Here is an 8,610-nt window from a genome sequence, read left to right as displayed (position 1 = left end):
GGGACAGAATGCATCAAGGTTATCACCATACTCACTGTCGACGAAGACAAGCGCAAGGGTGTCTACACTGACGTGGTAATCGCGCCAATTGCCTCGAGATCAAAAACGCGCGTTATTAAGTTATTCGGCGACACGGAGTCAGCTCTGTCGATTATACGGGAACAGGAATGACGAAGCATGTTCAAACAAGGAATACAGTTGACCAGCTCTGAACTTATGTTGTTGGACTTGCAACGCCGGAGACCCCTGTACTGGTCCATTGTAAACAAGCATCTCGTTCACGGAAGAAACAGCTGTGATAGCAATTGATGTCTAGCCCGGAGGGACTTCCCCTCTTAGTCTCGACGCTGTGCAAGCTTTAGGGCTGCACATTGTGGGCGCACAGCTACGTTGTTTGCGTACGCCTGCCGAAGCTTCAGAAGCCATAAGTCAGAGAAGGAAAATCTGTATATACGGGCAATGAAATTCCTGCCAATCCATTGAAGTTCGGTATGCCAGCTCTGTTATGGGCTAAGTTTTTCGATTTGTTTTCACCGGTCCTTGGTCTGGTCAAAACTATCCAATTAGGTCAAAATAAAGTCATCGATACTTCCACTTGCGCAGAGGCTCAGACGTTTACCACTTTCTCTGCGCAAGCCAGTTAGCGACTAGCTTCAGCGGCTTCTCTCTGATTATGTAATTGAAAGGGCTAACGCCTCTGAATGGATCTCTTCTATAGTTCTAGTCCGCAAGGAACACGACAGCGTCCGCCTCTGCGTTCGCCTCAGACAGCAGAACAAAGCAATTGTAGTAGACAGCTTCCCCTTGCCTCATACAGAAGAGCTACTGTATTATCTTAATGGAGCATGCCACTTCGCAAATCTCGATTTCGCTCCCGCTAATTACCAAACTACGCTTCACCCGGACAGCAGAGACCTCACGGCTTTCATTACGCACGGTAGCAATGAGTGAACCTTTTCTTTTCGTTAATTAATACGGGACTTTCTTGCACATATTCAGGTTTGCGTATATTATATTTTGCCTTGTTCGCTCTTAGTCGAAGTAGTGTTTCTAGTACATTATTATTATTATTATTATTATTATTATTATTATTATTATTATTATTATTATTATTATTATTATTATTATTATTATTATTATTAGTATTATTATGTTACCATTGCTGTTAACTTGTCAACTACAAGTTTCCCTTAAAATGTAAGAATTTGTGGTATTAGAGGCGTATTACATTCTTTATACTCAACGCATTTGCATTTGCGACGTTGCTTAGAGGGCCTCCCGGCCCTTCTATGTAAATGTGCCTATTCTAACAGTGTAAGCGCGAATCTTCTTTAAAAAAATGTGGCTGATTATTACGTTAACCTACCCCGCATAGTTTCCTTCCACATTGGTTGCTATAGCGTTTATGATTGGTCGAAATTTTCTGGCTCATGCACACAACTGCTTGTAACGCGATGCAGCAAATGACGCGAAAAATGATCAGTTGCGTAGTGACCACTTATGCACGACTTCGTAAAAAAAATAAGATAACAGAACACATTATATTCAATGCAGCATATTTTGCACCATTGGTTCTTCGCCATTGGTCAAAACTTTTTCAGTCTGCCGTAAAATTGCCTGCTTGTTACGGGACGTCACAAATTTGTAAAATCTCACGGCGCTAAAACTACGTATGCATATTAAGCATCGCACTAATATGCCGAACTATACCTAAACTTTTTCGATATAGCCGGAAAAGTGTCTCATTCTGAATGCAATTCAGGAAGGCCGCCCGCCGCTCACACAGGCAGAGGCTAATTGTAGCAACGGGCGAGAAGAATTCATATGAGTATAATAAATATTTTCCGTTGTAGTATAACGATGTAGAGCTGTTTCTGCGCGTATACAATTCTATGAGAGAGCTTTGCTGAGAGAGGGGGAGGCAGACAAATAAACAACGTTTGTCGTGTGTGCTTCTTTGCCATCCGAGTTGTATTTTGCGCTGTACAAGTCAATTCAAGATGAGTCAAGATCAACTAGCCCGGCTGTCAATTCAGGCTCCTTAGTCCAGAAAACCATGGACCTTGACGATATTCCTGGTCCGGTAGAACAAGTTGCGGGGCAGCTTGGCTTCCCAGTGTGCTGGAGTCCACTGCCTTATTCGTCGCATTGTTGCAAGCCGCCGTGATCGCTGAAAGCTACCATATGAGGCAAAGCAGGTTGATTGGAGACTGAAGCGGAAACCTTTTTTATCTCTCCCAGTTCGGCCGAAATAAAACCCTTAACACTTCTTCACTCTCATCCACCCACAGCAGCTTGCATATAGAGCAGCGGTGATGCTATTCCTTTTCGATGAAATAAAATGAATATCCTGAAAACAGGAAGAGCGTTTCATTGGTCCATGAAGCGTTTACTGGTCCATGCCCATGTTTTTGTCATCGATGATGTAAATTTTAGGCCAAGTAAAGCAGAATAAAAAATTGGCCGCGTATCTGCGTGCTTCGCTGCAAATGTCGTGTAAAGACGATAGAAGAGGCGCTGTGTGAGATATGGACGCCATCTGGCAATACGTCGGGAAACATGAGTGCTGTGTTGCGTGCTGGTAGTCCCGGCGCAGCAGCAGGCTGAGAAAGTCGCGCCTTTTAGGTGTACCTCAAACGATAAGTGGTTGCTTCGATAAAATTAGCGAACACGCACAAATACACAGAAAAGCACATCACACTCGGCAGGAACACGTCTGTGTCTTTCTGTGTGGCCTTTGTGCGTGTTCGCTAGTATTATGGAAGCATTCAGTCAGTACCAACCAACTCAGTTAAATACATTAACGATAAGTGGCGTCTGCGTCTTCAGGAAGTGCCCGTCTCCACCTATCTCTTCCTTCTGCTTGCCTCGGAAACTTGCGACGAAATTTGTTGTGGAATTACCATGTAAGCAGAGCGAGCAAAACCTATGCAACGCTAATGCCGCGCAGCCATAATGTTCCACTGTGGTACGAAAATCGCGCCGAACTAGACTACTGCGCGTTTGAGTATATGTGCAGATGCGCAGCACCCATAGCATTCCCTTCATTGCTAAAAAAATGTACAGAAGGCTTTAAGCAAAGATTTCATAACTCGCAGATTTCGGCATCGTACGCAAGAAACACGGCGCTCACGAGCTCAAACAAATGCGGCCCTCAATGGTGTGTAGATCACACGCGTCTTTGCATGAGCCGTTTTCCCGTAATTGATACTCTCGCGATCGTGGCCTTGTCAATGATCAGCCGCTTCTGATTTGGCAGTATGATCCTTCATGGAGGTCACTTGTCAATTAATGTTGCCACGCATTTCATTGTTGCCTGGATATAACCGCATGACTGGCGTTGTTGCCTGCACCGAAATTAAGTCAAAACATGCCAGGATACTCATCAACGCGAGACACTGCCTATAAAGCTAGTAGGATTTCTTCAACTGATCGAACCACCTGGGCGACCGCTCCAGCACATCAGGATATACATACTGGGGCCTTTTCCGACGTCAACGTCTGGCAAGAAGTGAATTGTCGTGGCTACAGACTACGCCACTCGTCACGCCGAAACGAAAGCCCTGCCCAAAGGTAAAAATGGCACGGCAAATTGTACACAACGACAAAGAAAGAAAAGCATGGACAAGCGTGCAAGTATGCGCTTGCCAGTGTTTTTCTTTCTGTGTCGTTGTGGATAATTCACGCACACAATTTTCAATTTCAAGTACGTTCCAACTAGCTCAGCTACAAGTTTTATTGAACCCTGCCCAAAGGTAGTGCCGCCGAGGTAGCAAAGTTCATCGCAAACAGCATCCTGCTGCGACATGGTGCCCCAGAAGTCCTCATCACTGATAGAGAGACCACTTTTACGGCGGACCTAACATCATACCACCCTGCGATACAGCGGGACCAGTAATCGCAAGACAACCTCCTACCACTCGCTAACGAATGGCCTGACAGAACGATTGATTAAAGTCATCGCCGACATTTTGGTCATGTACTTACGTTTAAGTTGAACGCAAGAACTGGGACGCCATCCTTCCGTATGTAACTTTGGCCTACAACACGGCGGTACAAGAAACAACAGAGATGGCACCGTTCAAGCTGGTTTACGGAAGGAAACTAGCAACGGCGCTCGACGCCATGATGCCAGCTCTCACCGACGAAGACAATCTCGACGCCGCCGAGAATGCTCGACAGTTCTCCCGCCTGCGCATAGAGAACCAGCAGAGGATTGACAGCCGTCGCAACAAGCTTCGACCACGCCATGTGTAATACCGACCCGGCGACCGTGTTTGGGTCTGGACGCCTATACGCCGATGTGGGCTTAGCGAAAAACTTCGAGGTTACTTTGGATCATACAAGGTACACCAACGTCTTGGCGCACATGACTATGAGGTTTTCCCAAGCAGCATTAGGACTTCTCAGGGGCTCTACGCACGACCCCGAAATCGCCCCCGTAGTGCGCCTTAAACATTCCTATGGTGCTGACAAACTGTGGAACTGTATTATCATTTATTAGCGGCACAAGTACGGAGCGACACTCTTTGTTATGTTTACAGACCACCCTGTCATGTGCCGGAGCGAGTTGTCCGTCCGAAAAACCTTGATAAATACAAACAAAATACATAAAATGGATACATTGGGTTACGGAAAGGGTTGTATATGATAGAGTTGTCATTAAAGCATGTCATAAAAATAAAATTATCAATATAAAATATAGTAGTAGAAATATAGAAAGGATAGAATGTGTTAAGCCAAGCGTTGTTGGAGTAGAGTGTAGAGCACTGCACGGGCCGGATTTTACGGCCCGGGCCCGCTTTATTTAGCCCGAGCCCAGCCCGGGCCCGTGGTTCCAAGCGCGGGCCCGGCCCGGGCCCGGGCGTACATGACCGAACCCAGCCAGAGCCCGGCCCGGGCCCGGGCGTACTTGACCGTACCCAGCCCGAGCCCGGCCCGGGCCCGTCGTTCATTACTAAACTAATCCAGGGCGCGCTTCTTCATGACCAGGTCCGACCCGGGCCCGCTAGAGGATATTAGTTGTTGATGATGATTATTAATGATGCCGTGCGCTTTGTAGCGGGCGATCGGACGGAAAATTCGGTGTGTACATGCATCGAAATGTTGCTTTGCCCGCGGTGGTAGCTCAGCGCTTAAGCTGTTTCGCTGTTAAGTCCTAGGACACGGGTGCGATTCCCGCGGCCACGGCGGCCGCAATTTGATGGGGGCGAAATGCAAGAACACCCGTGTATACACTTACCTTTAGGAGCACGTTAGAGAACTCGAGGTGGTCGAAATTTTCCGGTGCCACTACGACGTGCCTCGTAATCATATCGTGGTTTTGGCACGTAATACCAAGGAATATAAATCAAATGTACCGTATGTGTCAACCTCGAATAAAAGACCGAAATCTGTATTCCTCCTGTGGGAAGAACCGTGATCTGGCCCATTGTTGGTGCTGTTAATATATATATTATATATTATATATATATATATATATATATATATATATATATATATATATAGATATATATATATATATATATATATATATATATATATATATATAATATTATATGGCTAAGGATTTAGAGAATTTTTCACGTAACATGCGCCTACGAGAATATTTCCATGACTGTCCGTCCACTAGCGACATGCAGCCAGTTTGTGTTTACAAATAACCGTTGGACCCCTCCGGCCCACGTGATAAATATCTAGACATGTATATTGAAGCAGTCCACGCGACGTGCTTAAAGCCTACGAAAAGCAAAAACCGTTTAAATCAACATTTCATTTGAGGAAAGGAAAGCTATTTCATCACTGGCTAAACGCAGTGATATCGTGATAAAGCCAGCCGACAGAGGTGGTGCCGTTGTTATTATGAATAAAATGGATTATATAAGCGAAGCCCATAGACAGCATAACAATCCGATTTTTATAAGCACTTAGACTATGATCCCACTGAAGAATTTAAAGCAGTTGTCCAAGATACCGTCAACGATCTCGTAAAAGATAATCAATTAGGCGACAAGGCAGTACGCTCCCTCGTCCCGCTCAATCCCGTCCCTGGCAGGTTCTACTTGCTGCCCAAAATACATAAAGAAAACTGTCCTGGACGCCCCATTGTTTCGGGCATTGACACTGTTACGGAGCAACTTTCCCGCTACGTTGATGTAATAGTCAGTAGCCTTCCATGCAAATTCTCGTCCTATCTTAAAGACACAAATCGTTTTTTTGTGGACATTGATGAACTCGTGATACCAGATAATTCCGTGCTCGTGACATTAGATGTGGTTTCACTGTATACCAATATACCCCATAGTGATGGCATCAAGGCAGCAATTCAAGCGTACGAAGAACTGTCTGATGAAAAGCCCATTGGAAGTGATACATTAGCTACCTTATTGAAATTATTCTTACAGCTAATAATTTTGAATATGATGGCTCCCACTACCTTCAAGTAAGTGGAACATCAATGGGCACTCGCATGGACCTAATTACGCTAGCCTTTTCATGTCTGTTCTGGAAAATGACTTTTAAGAAATCGCGCGTTAAAGCCTCTTTATTATAAGCGATTTATAGATGACATCTTTTTGATCTGGCCTCATGGTGAAAATGAACTTTTATCTTTTATAGCTGATTTCAACACTGTTCACCAATCTATTTCGTTTTCGCATGAATGCTCTCGTTCTACCGTTAACTTTCTGGACGTCACAGTTTGCATCTCTGACAACAAACTAACCACTATGGCTTTACAGGAAACCTACAGACAGGCCCGTTATCTTCACTTTAAAAGTTCGCATGTAAAACATTGGAAAACCAGTATACCGTACAGTCAGGCGCTCCGCTTTAAGAGAATTTGCTCTGAGCAGTCAGACTTTTATGCAAACTGCGTACAACTCCGTGAATCTTTGATTCAGCAGCAATACCCACCCCGTATTGTTGAGGATGCCGTCAGAAGAGCCGATGCGCTGAATCGCAAGGATTTGTTCAGCGCTAAAAAGCAACCATCCGTTCAGGCACAAAGTAATCTAGTTCTAACACACTCAGCATCGGTGCCAAACGTTTCCTCAATTCTCAAACAACATTTCAACATACTAGCGCAGAGTGCCCATCTTAAAGTAATCTTTCCATTGCCCACCTCGGGTAGTCTTCAGACGGTCTCGCAATCTGCATGACATCCTAACTTCATCTAAAACAAGGGTTCCCGATAATGTCGGTTTGCCGACCTTGCAAAAAACCACGATGCAAGGTTTGCGCGCTTTGACGACGTCACACATTGCTAAAAGCACTGCTTCTGATTTCTTCTATAAAATTAAAGGAAATTTTACGTGTGACACTTACAATTGCATCTATTTGCTCGAATGTTCCGTCTGCAAATTACAGTACATTGGACAAACCGAAACGCCCTTCAGATATCGGTTCAACAACCAGAAGTGTCATGCTGCCACCATTCCTAACCTTCCGCTATCAAAACACGTGCACATTCCGGGCCACTCATTTGATAATATTACAGCTACAATCCTTCAATCTGGTTTCCGTTCCCACCACGAAAGAGAGCTTCGAGAATCGTATTTAATCTATAAGTTTAAAGCCGTCACTTGTGGTATGAATGAAAGCGCTGGCAAACTTTCATTTTTACCCATTTAGTTTCCTAAACATTCTTCACTACCCCCGCTATTATTGCCGCTATGCTTTCACGCAGATCGATAGTTCCCTGTTTGAGCTTTGTCGGATCATGACAAGATGTTACACCCGCGTTTATGTTTATCGATAACTTGCTCGCAGTTGTACCTATGACGTGCTATTGATGTTTGTCCCGGTGACTCACGCGTTATGTGGCTCATCATTTTTTACTCATTGTTAATCATTTTTTACTCTTTTATTCGTTTTGTCTTGCGCAAGTGCGCACGCGTGTATTCTCGTTTTTCTTGTCCTATCACGCGCACCGTTTCCCCACGTGCTTTTAACAACCGCTTGTCAGCCAATAACAGCGCTATGATACGTTACTGCGCATTTTATATTGCGGTACCGTCGCATATTCGCATCACTCCGACGAAGGCCGGTCCCGCGGCCGAAACGTCAGTCCTTTACTGAACAATTTTTCCTACGTGCTTGATTTTTTTCAACTATATATATATATATATATATATATTTACGTGATTGGGCTTAACACACAAAAATTGTTCAGCGCAAGTCCGAGCCGCAGTGTTTGGAGCAATTTCGTGATATATAGTTTTAAACGGTTCCAATAAGATTATGCGCACGACGCGAGCGGTCGAGTGTATTCTAGAGCTAACGCAAGCACAGCGATAACACTAGAATTTTTTATCACTGACGCGTAAAAGACGACGTGTTCCGACGACAATCAATTATTCGACGTTCTACGACTGTGATCGCTGCTGTCATTATCTTGTGCATGTCACTGGCTTGTACACATGATGACTGTTACTTGATTTTCTGAGCACAAGTTCGCCGAATAAATAGTTTTATCCTTAAAGGGCCCACTCACCACCCCGTGTTCAAAGACGAGGTAGTGGTTTCCTCCTCGTCTTCGCTGCCCTTCCTGCAGGACATATCTCCTCCTCGTCGCTTATTTCTTAAAAGCACGTGTACCATGTCAGCACT

Source organism: Rhipicephalus sanguineus, chromosome 3, assembly GCF_013339695.2.
Source record: "Rhipicephalus sanguineus isolate Rsan-2018 chromosome 3, BIME_Rsan_1.4, whole genome shotgun sequence".
NCBI lineage: Eukaryota > Metazoa > Arthropoda > Arachnida > Ixodida > Ixodidae > Rhipicephalus > Rhipicephalus sanguineus.
Note: the sequence above shows the minus strand (reverse complement) of the source record.